Here is a 13,367-nt window from a genome sequence, read left to right as displayed (position 1 = left end):
ATTTATATGTTGCCTTTCATTGAACTTAAAGTGCATGTGACGCTGTAAAAAATCTTAAGTAGCATTATTATTGAAATTAAAATAATATTTTGAAACTATTTGACTATATAAAACAATTTGGCAAAGCGCAGATGACAAGAAATGAGTCTTTAAGTCTGCCGTTTAGCTCCTCCTGTCATTGTAGTGCTCTGGCGCCTCCATCTGGGAAGGAAGTAGCGATTTCAGCAGATTTAGAATTGAGCCTAATGGAGGAGGAAGCTTCAGAAAGAGAAAAGGCGACAGAGAGCAGGCTGCAAAATGTCATCATTGCTTTTATCCCTGTACTCCAATATTTTTCCAGGATATTCTTTGTATCTAAGTATTTTTCGTCAATTTCTGAATAAGTATGGTCGTGACAAATAACAGTCTTGTGCTAAATGGAATATGAAATATTAAAAATGCATTTCTTCATACGACAGGGCTGAATTACTGCATAATGGTCAAATCTGCCAACTTCTTAAACCTCCCGAACGGTATTTTATGCCACCGGAGTTAGTCCGGCTCTTGTTATTTCCCTGCGGGGACTCGGAGACTAAGAGCTAGGCTACATGCTAACCCGAACCGAGCGGCTCTTCCAAGTCTCTTCCTTGCCTTTTGAACACGAAAGGTCTTATGTCACACACGGCAGCGGGGGTAATGTCCTTCACCGATCGGCCAGCCCCTGGCGGCGAACAAGTTTCGGCTTGTCGTTCCCCTGCTGCGCCCTGGCAGGAGTGCTTGTCGCCAAAGTAGGGAAATGAACTCCAAAAATGGCGCATTCTTGGTTGACAAACCGGCCAATGTAGGAGCGCATGGCTGCCCGAGCCCAAGCTTAGTATAGCGCTCTCACCGGGCACGCGAAGAGGGCCGAGGGGGGTGGAAGTCTGTACACCAGGGGTCCCCAAACTACGGCCTGCGAGCCGGATACGGCCCGCCTCCACATTTGGTCAGGCCCCCTGAACAATACCAGAGAGCATTTTGAATTATTTTTTTTTTCTCTCAATAGTGTTATTTATTTCCTGGCCTTTTTCTGGGAAGAACTCAGAGAGGGTTATTTGGTTATTATATATTTAATTAATAGTGTTATTATTATTTATTATTAATATTAAATTATATTATAGTATTACTTTATTTTATTTAGTTTTTTTCTGCGAATAATCTAGAAAGGATTATTTGATTGCGGCTTTCTGAAAAACAATCAATTTTTACATTTAGGCACTCCTGCAATCTTCACACTTTTTCTGTTATAAACTGACCCCGGCCCCTCATCAGAGAAGGGAAAAGTTATGTGGCCCTCACAGGAAAAAGTTTGGGGAACCCTGCTGTACACAATCGGGAACTGGAGAAGAAAGCGAGGGCTCCACGGGCCCAAGCTGAGGATAGCCTTCTCTCAGCGGGCACCCGAAGAGGGCCGACGGGGGCGGAAGTCTCGACACAATTGAGAACCGGAGATGAGCAAATGGCTGCCCGAGCACGGGTACTTATCAGCCGGCGACCATGGTGTGCGACAAGACGCCAGTCGACGGCCGAGGGAGGCGGCCACTCCCGTGGACAGGGAGCATTGTCACCCACAAATTGCAAGCCACCTCCTTATTAAAACATTTGCCATGATCCCAGTAGCTTACTCACATCCTCATTCGTCCAATGCTCCCACGGCTGTCGGACTTGTTTTGCCCATTCTTCGAGGTGAACAGGATCTTTTTGAAGCCCAAAATGGCTCACACACCTCTCCCTAGTGCAGCAACAAAAGCCTGTAGCACATTGGGCTGGCGTGATGTGAAAAATAAACTAATTAATCTCCAAAACCAGCTAAATCCACAGTCCTTCTGCATACAATAGTATGGCCAGGGGTTAATTTGAGCCGGATCTTGACGGAAAAAGATCCGGCACCTCTTGGTTTTGGCCTCACTGTGTTACGGGACTAATTTTGGGCAGATCCGGCATCTCTCGTGCATATAAAATAATAATGATATAAAAATGTTGGGGGGATAGAAGGAGAGGAGTTGTTGATTGCTTTCTCCACAATATTGTGGCAACAATAAGAAGACAATACACAAAATAATAGCGGACTGTCGCCACATTCGACCGCGAACTTTTGCTTCTCGCTTGTCTCCTCCTCACTTCCTACTACTTACAGCTGTCCAGTCGCAGCATCTCTTAAACGGATCGTGCATAGTGTCTTGTTTTGAGGTTTTGTTGACAAAGGTATCAAACACACGACGTGCTGACAACTTTGTTTCTCTATTAACACATGGAGCTAACAGTACGAACACAGCTTGGGGCTTGAGGCTATGCCTCTCTATCGCACTCGTGCATCACGTGACCAAAACAACAGTAACGTTGTGTGCATTTCAGGGTGCCTCGGAAAACTTATCAGAATATTACACACAGTTAGGGACGTTACAGTATAAAATAAAATAATAATATGCATAAATTCATTTACACAACAGATCTAAGAATTGCATGTTGTTCATAAAAATTTAAGGTCATTTGAAAGAGTTGGAGATTTGTTGATGCACTGAAAAAAAAAAAAACTTTAGAAATTTGCGGAATCTGGGACGCAAGCAGCCAGGATCAAACGGTATTTCAACATGCCAAAAAGACAGTTGCATTTACTGTCTTTTTTCAAAAAGAAGGAAGATGGTTCAAAACAAGTCAGAAAAGCACAGAGAAAAGAATGAAAAAAAGAAAAATCCCGCAGTATGGCAAGTGGGCGGGCATTTGCGTTTTGTTTTCAGCACCATTTTCTGCATATGTTCCGGCACCTGTCCCCGTGTCATCATCCCTGTGCTGCCATATTAACTTTGCGTTCCGGCAACTTATGATTTACAAATTAAGCTCTGAGTATAGCTGTATAGTGAAGATTGTCTCTTCCGCTGACGTCACACCTGCTCTTTCTGAAGCCAGACTCTGGCCGGAAGTCACTCATTTTCATGGCGCAGGATTAAAAAAATTGAATAAATATATCGATCGCTTCCACACACATCCAAGCGATCAATTTAATAAAATATCGTGTCAAATATAAAATAAACATGCTGTTTGCTGTCATAGGCACTTTAATGCTGCTTTACAGAAAATTATCAAGACAAAAACAGGAAAGAAAGGACACTAAGCATTACATTTTCATCATTTATTGTCAAGGAAGATTACATAAAAGAGAAAAAAATGTGAACAGCATTTCTTTTAGTCACCTACTTATTCTAGTGTGTTCTATCAAATGATTTCATAATTTAATTGCAATGTATTGTCAAAACATTGCAACAAATGATTTTAGCCTGCAGCCTGTGATGTACTTATTGTACATCTGCTCTTCTACGTATTTTTTGGTTGTGACATCACCATGCCGGCGGGCAGGCAGCGGACAAGACGCCAGAGGATGCCAGACATTCCTTGAATGCTCCACACCGGATCGCGCCGCTGCTTGTGAACACAAGCCTTCGGCCTGTGGCCAGTGGAAAAATACAAGATTATCCTTAGGGTTTCAGGGGCAAACAAGGCTCTCAGTGGGGTCTTTGACTTTTGGACCGTCTGTGAAATATCTTCTGTGTTCTGATTCGTCATTGTTTTGTCATTTTGGTGCACATAGTGAGGCAAAGCAGAGCTGGAAAACTTCAAACATGTATATACAACGGCAGAGTTGATGAATAGTGGAACACTAGGTGCGTACAGTGTAAAGAGCTGACATAGCCTCTCTTTTTACATCACGCTGTATTGTAAAAACAAGTCAATGAAGATCTACAGTATTTCCCTGCAAACCGTACGTAATGTCGTGACGTTCCGTTGGGCTGCTCATGTGGCGGGCTATCAGGTTAAAGATCCGAAATCAACGCTTGTCACGCAACTGCAACTTGTTTGCTTTCGTTTGCTCGCTTTGGAAGATTGCAAAAACAGATTTTATCATTTGTGGCAAAAGACGTCAGTTAATGTCCTTTCAAAAACGCAAAGCAATGTTCTGTGTGTTCTTGTCTTTCAAAGTTCAAGGTTCACTTCTATTGCATTCATGTAGCCTACGCAGTTGCTTATTTAGCTATCACACATCAGCATCACGTACCTGTATAAGAATCACATATATCATTTCTGCAAAATAAATAAATAAATAAAACATCCATTCACACCCTATGCTGCAGGTTGTTCATATTTATTAAAGGGATCCACGGATAGACAGGCTTGTAGTTCTTAAAAGATAAACGTCATTATGAGTTTAAATAATTTGATATTGAAACCGCTCTTGATGTTTTCGTTTTTTTTTTCCGCATTCCCAAACAAAATAGCTATGCAAAATAATACACAGACTTTGGTCAAACTCTATTCAAACATTTCGTTTAGCTCAACAAATACACTAGATGGCAATATTTAGTCACAATATACAAACTATCAGAATTATTATAACTTGTACTCACATTTATCTTTTAAGAATTACAAGTCTTTCTATCCGTGGATCCCTTTCACAGAAAGAATGTTTATAATGTTAATGCCATCTTGTGGATTTATTGTTATAATAAACAAATACAGTACTTATGTACATTCTGTTGAATGTATACATCCGTCTTGTCTTATCTTTCCATTCCAACAATAATTTACAGAAAAATATGGCATATTTTAGAGATGGTTTCAATCGCGATTAATTATGATTAATTAATTTTTAAGCTGTGATTAACTCGATTAAAAATTTTAATCGTTTAACAGCCCTAGTAGTGATATCAAATAAGGGTGGTTTAAATATGCTACGTGTCTAATGTGGTCAACAGATTAACAAACTGCTTTAAAGCTACCACAAGAAAACACAATAACTAAAAGTATGAGAGGGAAACACATGCAAAAAGTATTTTGAGACACTGAAAAGGTAATAAAAGACTCATTAAAAACACAAATAGTAAGTACTCGCCACTTTTAACTGATGTGTGCATGCGTTGGACGTCTCGCCGAGTAGGATTTGGAGTAACCCGGTAGTGTTCGTCTAGTGACAGTGACAATCAACATCATCACCCCGAGCCTCCATTGCACGCATAAAACATCGCGCCCTCTGTAGGTCAAAACATGTACTAAATATTATAGATTTTTAAATAAATGGCAATGTTTTATGTGTTTCTAATAATATATTTTAGTAAAAGAGAACAATTATGGCTTATTAGAGCCTAAAAGTCTTTAAGTCTGAGGTTCCCTTAAGTTTGACAGTTGCATTTATTTTAAATTGTGGTGCCCCATTTTAATGGTTGTATTTATAGTCAAATATTAAAGCAAATTATTGTTGTCTTTAAGTTTTGAGTTAACCAGTAGAGGGTATGTGCACTCTTAGGGGCTGCTTATCAGGTTTTTGGCCTAATGAGACGTTTGGGGAGCGACCGGGGCAATCGTAGTTCATTTTGAACTTGTTCATGACTACACTTGCAGTCCTTCCTCGTTTCTCGCTAGATCGTTGACTTCAGTTTCAACACCTCCACCCCGAACACCTTCAAACGTGATACAGTTTATGTGCTGCTTATTGTGAGCTAAGTTGATTTTACATGCATTGAAACCTGAGCATGTTTTCAGGCAAGAATTTCTGAATGATGTTCTGTGGTTCTTTGGGTAATGCATCCTGTGATTTTTCTTTTTCATCATTGTGCTGCACGGCTCTCGAGAATCCAGGGATCGACTTCAAAATTGAAATCACTTATGAAGTCTGTGACCCAGGTTTCGGCGGCGGACTTTTCTGTTTTATCTCAACATTCAAGATTAGCTGTGTTTGCTTCCACACTACTAGACACTATACAGTAAGTGACTGCGTATAAGTGGGTTACAACAAGCAGGAGGCCTCTCTGTTCCAGTTGTAATCTTCTTATAGATTTACTGCAGGTGACTATTGTGCCATGACATCAGTGAGCGGAAATCTTCTTGGTCAAGATATCCCATGTGTGTCCTTGCGTCAGTGTCCAAGAGATTTAATCCAGTTTTAAGGTCTAGTGATGTCAGCATATAAGAACAACTCAAGATTGAGTGGACTTTTACACTAGTATTCAGTGGGAAACCAATCAAACCTGAGTCCTTTAGTATGTGAAAAGCTACCAAATGCACGGTCAATGATTTGGGTTTTGTCGATTGCTGGTACTTCGGAGCCAAAAGATTCATGGCAAAACACAGTTCTGTCATATCATTTGAACTGTGAACACTAAAAAATTTGACATTGGTGACTAGTGTGACCTTAATACATAATCTATCATCTTGAAAATAAAAAACACCAAAATTGTATGAACACGAAGGAGTTCTACGTAATTTGAATCCATTTAGAGTATTTCGAGGTATTTTCCAAGGCTAAAAAAGACTCAATAGTCAGTGAAGTATAAACACACATCAGCTTCTGGTCTGTTTTCTAGTCATCCATAAAAGTTAATGAAGTTTAGAATAGATGAATCTCAAACAGCAAAAAAATAACTTAAAGTTAGTGTGTTTGTTTTTCCAGGTCTCCTTTTTATGTTGCTATATTCGCCAGTTATTTACAAAAAAATAAAATAAAAGAAGTAGCAGCTTACATGGAAAGATCTGAAATCCCTTGAAAATGTTTGCATTGATATAAATCTGAAGAGCACATTACCTACAAGAATCTTTAATATAGTAAACTAAACTACAGTAACTTCCAGCCACATGCCTTAGGTGTCTCTATTTTCTTTGTTAATCTTTACTGATTTTAGTAACAAATCATCGATGAAAGTCTTGTTTTCAATGCAACATATGCTGATTGGTTTTTCAAAAAAAGATATTCAATATTTCTTATCCCAATTAGGAATGTACTGCATTTGAAGTAACCCCTTCAAATCTAACTCACTTTTTCAGGCTATCTTGCCACATCTTCCTGGAATGATTCTTCCAAAATCCTCCTCATGGTTGTCACAGACACATGATGTTGTCTTTGATCCCCTGATAAGTGGGAGAAAAAAAATACATAGAACCACATCTGATGAAGTAGGGAAGTTCTTTTTGGCCTTGAATCAGATGCTCAGGGCAATGTGCTTTGTCAATGTGAAGCAGTCATAAGTTGACCTGTACCAACTCTTACCTCTTCTCATGCATTGAATGACGCAAATTCATGCTGGCTCTCTTTGTAGATGTACTGGTTAGTCATCTGGATCAAATTAAAGGAGAAGAAAATGTATCGTTTGAGGTTGAAACATCTTTAGTGACACCATCTGACATACATTAGTCCTGCTTCTTTTAAACTTATGAAAAGCTCTTTTACAAAATGTTTTAAGCCATTCTTTATATGGATTTTGGCATTTCATTCATTCAGTGTGATCGTGTTTACCAAGTAATTAGACCGTTTTCAAATATGGCTTAAACACTTTCATGCACAAATTCTGACCATTTTTTACCCACTCATTTAACTCATTGGCTGGCATTAATGGCGATGGAGGTCAGTGTTGTCACGGATTACTTAAAAAAGTAATTTAATTACTGATTACACCTCAAAAAGTAATCTAGTTACTTGACTGATTACTTAATATCAGAGTAACTAATTTACTTTAAAAGTAACTTATCAGTTACTTTTTACCAAATTTTCTCCTTTTGCTCCCTCAACATAAAAATAACAGAAAAATTTCATCACGTGTAATTGAGTTTTTCACATAAGGCTTAATGTTTGAGTTAGCGGGGGTTTAATTAGTCGATGGAGTTGATTTCAACCACCATTGACTCGCCCTAGCTTAGCCATCCCGGAGCCTTAAAACTAACAAATAACTGACAAACTGCACGAAATTTGTTTACATAAAGTCCAACGACTAGAAGAAGCCCAATGTAACAAAAAATCTGAACTTCCCCTTTGAAATAAAGACCTAGCCATTAAAATGTTGTCTATAAAAGTTGTAAAGCAATAAAACAACAAAAAATTATGAAATTAACAAAAATCCTACAACGTACAGTTTTCGTAATGGGTCAAAATCATTTTTCGAACAGATCATGTGACTAGCACCTTGAGACTATCCTTTGCTTTGCTTAGCCAAAACTACACCAGAGGAGGCAAGATGGATATTTAGAATTTCTTTAAACCTAAGCTTTCAAACGCTACCAACAACAACTTCAACAGCTGATTGAACTCGAACAGTATCAAGATGTGTGTGTGTATATATATATATATATATTTACTGTACAGTATTGGCCAAAAGTTTGGAGACACCTCAAAGGTGGATACTTTGAAGAATGTAGAATACAAAACCTGTTTTCAGTTATTTCACTTTTTTTGCCATTCCACATTTTCGTTCATAGTTTTGATGTCTTCAGTGAGAATTTACAATAGCAGTGAAAATATATAAAACGCAAAAATTATGAAGTGTGTCCAAACTTTTGACTTTCGTTTCAGTCTTCAACATGCTTCTCCCCCCAGTCCCACAAATGTAAAACTCCGCCTACGATTACAAACTTTAACTATAAAATGTACATAATTACACATATTATAAAGGCTAGTTGCTGGCTGTCTCGTTACCTGTCGTCTTGTTTTGAGTTTTTTTCACGACGCGTTGTGCTGTATTTCCAAGTGCTTCCTTGTTGAATTGGATGTCGAGTATAGTGCGGTCGACAGTCCATCTGAACCAGCGCAGAGTTTGCAACGCACGGAGATATTTTTGTCATCTTTACTGGACGGATATGTGAAGTAATGGCTGTATCTCCAGTGAGCAAATGCAGGCGTTTGTTGTATCTCTCCGGCTCCTTTACTGTTAGCATCCTGATAGCCAGGCTATGTGGCAGACGGCGCGCATACAGCATGGTACTGCACGTGACCCGTTTTTTTCCGATGAGAAAACGTGAGATGTGATGTCACTCCCAAACTCAAATGCGGTATTTTCTATTCAAATGCTCTTCGGACATGACTACAGTATTCTTCATTCTACATACAGTATGAGGCTAAAACAAAATAGTAACGCACAGTTACTGAGGAAACTAACTTTAATCAGATTACTGGCTTGGAAAAACTAACGCGTTAGATTGCTCGTTACCGAAAGAAAGTAATCGGATTACTTAGGTACAGGTTACTTAGTAACGCGTTACTGACAACACTGATGGAGGTCCAATCCATTTTGACAGGGAGGGGCAAATGAACGTTCGTCTAGCAGTTGAACTGAATTGGATATCTATTGCCATCAAGGGCCAATGAGTGAAATAGTACTAAAAAAATAGTATGAAAAAAAATATACTTTAGAGCAAAGGCGTAGGTTTTCTATAGGGACTGTAGGGACATAACATTACCAACTTTTCAAGATGCTCCAATTGTCCCCACCAACTTTTAAGCAACCTTATTTGCATTATAAAATGAGTTCAGTTATACAGTGGGGCAAATAAATATTTAGTCAACCACCAATTGTGCAAGTTCTCCTATTTGAAAAGATTAGAGAGGCCTGTAATTGTCAACATGGGTAAACCTCAACCATGAGAGACAGAATGTGGAAACAGAAAATCACATTGTTTGATTTTTAAAGAATTTATTTCCAAATTAGAGTGAAAAATAAGTATTTGGTCACCTACAAACAAGCAAGATTTCTGGCTTCTAACGAGGTCTAACGAGGCTCCACTCGTTACCTGTATTAATGGCACCTGTTTTAACTCATTATCAGTATAAAAGACACCTGTCTTCTCACCCCGTGGCGTCAAAATGATAACAAGAACGGTGAGCAAAAATCCCAGAACCACACGGGGGGACCTAGTGAATGACCTACAGAGAGCTAGGACCACAGTAACAAAGACTACTTACTATCAGTAACACAATGCTCTGCCAGGGACTCAAATCCTGCACTGCCAGACGTGTCCCCCTGTTGAAGCCAGTACATGTCCAGGCCCTTCTGCGGTTCGCTCGAGAGCATTTGGATGATCCAGAAGAGGACTGGGAGAATGTGTTATGGTCAGATGAAACCAAAATAGAACTTTTTGGTAGAAACACAGGTTCTCGTGTTTGGAGGAGAAAGAATACTGAATTGCATCTGAAGAACACCATACCCACTGTGAAGTATGGGGGTGGAAACATCATGCTTTGGGGCTGTTTTTCTGCAAAGGGACCTGGATGACTGATCTGTGTAAAGGAAAGAATAAATGGAGCCATGTATCGAGAGATTTTGAGTGAAAATCTCCATCCATCAGCAAGGGCATTGAAGATGAGACGTGGCTGGGTCTTTCAACATGACCCCAAACACACAGCCAGGGCAACAAAGGAGTGGCTTCGTAAGAAGCATTTCAAGGTCCTGGAGTGGCTTAGCCAGTCTCCAGATCTCAACCCCATAGAAAATCTGTGAAGGGAGTTGAAAGTCCGTGTTGCCCAACGACAGCCCCAAAACATCACTGCTCTAGAGGAGATCTGCATGGAGGAATGGGCCAAAATACCAGCAACAGTGTGTGAAAAGCTTGTGAAGAGTTACAGAAAATGTTTGGCCTCCATTATTGCCAACAAAGGGTACATAACAAAGTATTGAAATGAACTTTTGGTATTGACCAACTACTTATTTTCCACCATGATTTGCAAATAAATTCTTTAAAAATCAAACAATATGATTTTCTGGGTTTTTTTCCACATTCTGTCTCTCATGGTTGAGGTTTACCCATGTTGACAATTGCAGGCCTCTCTAATATTTTCAAGTGGGAGAACTTGCAAAATTAGTGGTTGACAATCACAGCTTAAAAATTAACTATTGGTAATTAATCGCAATTCAAACCATTGATAAAATATGCCATATTTTTCTGTAAATTATTGTTGAAATGGAAAGATAAGACACAAGACGGATATATACATTCAACATACTGTACTTAAGTACTGTATTTGTTTATTATAACAACAAATCAACAAGATGGCATTAACATTAACATTCTGTTAAAGTGATCCATGGATAGAAAGACTTGTAGTTCTTAAATGATAAATGTTAGTACAAATTATAGAAATTTTATATTAAAACCCCTCTTAATGTTTTCGTTTTAATAAAAATTGTAAAATTTTCAATCAAAAAAATATTCTAGTAGCTTGCCATTGTTGATGTCAATAATTACACAATGCTCATGTGGTGCTGAAACCCATAAAATCGGTCGCACCCAAGCGCCAGCAGAGGGGGACAAAACACGAAAAAACACGAAAAAGTAACAAGTGGCCATGACACTGTGCTGTCATTTTAATCTGTTTGAGCGGGGCATGTGCGTTAATTGCGTCAAATATTTTAACGTGATTAATTAAAAAAAATAATTACTGCCCGTTAACGAGATAATTTTGACAGCCCTACTAAATACTTATTTGCCCCACTGTATATGTCTTCCCATATGTTGTCAGGACAGAATTGACCCAACCTGCTAACATAATTTGCCGGATGACACTTAATGACATCTGTTATAAGCTTTCAGAAATGCCCATGACCGTGTCATGTCATGACGGTCTTATGACAGTCTTATGATGCCACTGTCAAATAAAGTGTTAGCTATTAACCCAAATAAATCAACAAATGAGCATCACTGGACTATAAGCCACAGGAGTCAAAATGAAGGAAAAAGGTAGCAGTTTATAGTCCGAAAATTATGGTATTAAAAAATATTTGTATTTGCAACCTATACAGACATTTTTTCAGATAATCATACATAAATCATAGTTGATGTAAAAAGATGTCTTTTTTGTTGTTGTTGTTGTTGTTACGTTTGTGGACAAAAGCAGTAGTGTTTTACCTGAAGGAAGGCTCCATTTTTATTTATTTTTATTACACCCTGACAAAGAACTTTTTAAAGTTATATTTATTTATTTATTTAGACAATGTTGAGTGATCTTAAGACAAATGGTTATTTTTTGCATTCCTGGATAGTTAAGACATTGTTAACAAGTTGATATTTATTGTGTATGTTCATTTATGTTCATATATTGCAATTTAAAAAGTTGCTAATAAAATCCACACATTTATTTTGGAAGCTTTCTAAATGTTTCTTTAGTTGATTTTGAAAACAAAGGTTTGAATTGAATGGCGTATCACCTGAACCAACACACATGAAAGTATAAGTCAACACAGATTTATTTTGCATTGATCTTTTGGCCTATCAATTAACCCTTTAAGGTCTGGGCCTATTTTGTCTTATTTTGCATGCCTTTGAAGTTGCCTTTATATTTCAAAGAAAGAATTGTTTACGATGGCTTGGTTTGGTCCCTTTTTTTGTGACACCTTGAACTTCATGTCCAAACTGTTGTTTCCTTCACTGACCAATTATAAATCATCATTTTGGGCCCAAAAAGACCAAAAATTCCAAAATCGTTTTGTCAACATTTTTAATATTGATGTCCAATTGACAACCAAACATGCGTAACGAACCGTTTTGAAACTTTGTAATATTTATTCAACATGTTAGGATGAACATTCAACCAAAAAAACTTAGAATAAATAGTCTTATATTTGACAATTCAACATAAACAACAGGTATAGCCATAGGCGTTTTTTGCCTTTATACATGCTCTAGTCAAAACAGGTTATATACAGCAGACCAAACAGTGAAGAACAGTGAAAAAATATACCATCTAACACAAAAAGTGTTTAGAGGCCATCTCTATATGAGTTTAGGTATTGCGGCCCATCACCTGATGAAAACTATGAACACACAATCAAGCTTCTTGAACACACATTTATATACACAAATTGAGAAGACTGATTGTGGGAAAAAAATATATATATAACATTGGGAAAAAAAGTATTTTCAAAAATATTTACAATAAATAAGTTAAATTTTTTTCAGGCATGCCACTCCGAAAAGCAGTTTCCTCCTGGAATTAGACACAGGGCTACATCACACAGCCCACACTTCCATGGGGTGTCGGTCCTCTTTCCACCCTTCCATTTTCATTTCACTTTACTTTCATTGTCACTATAAATGTACATGAAAAAAAAGTCAGTATTTATGAAAATAATTAAGTATAAAATCAAAATATATACAGAAATAAATAATAATGGAAATCTATATGTATGACAATAGAAAGAATACCATAGCTGAATATGTGCTACATCCCTAATCTTCATATAGAAGGAAGACCACAAATTATACTTTGATCCGATATGCACATTTTATTATTATATACACAAACACACACTTATATTGCATCAAAATTAACTTTGTCTTGCAATATCAAAAGAAACTTTCAAAAGAAACTTTTTCAGCAGCATAAAAAAAAAAATAAGTGGGTTGGCTTACCTCTGCTCGTCGATGGCGTCACCCACGTGTTCAAATCCGTCACTATCTTCACTCGAGGACTCTTCCGAAGAAGACGATGATGACGAATTTGGACCATCCTCTTCCTCACGTTGATCAAAAAGCACAATTGCTTGCGCTAAATTTAGTTATCCGTTCATTCTCAAAGTCACACAAAGTCGCTCGCTCGCTCG

This window comes from Corythoichthys intestinalis, chromosome 11 (genome assembly GCF_030265065.1).
Source record: "Corythoichthys intestinalis isolate RoL2023-P3 chromosome 11, ASM3026506v1, whole genome shotgun sequence".
Lineage (NCBI taxonomy): Eukaryota > Metazoa > Chordata > Actinopteri > Syngnathiformes > Syngnathidae > Corythoichthys > Corythoichthys intestinalis.
Note: the sequence above shows the minus strand (reverse complement) of the source record.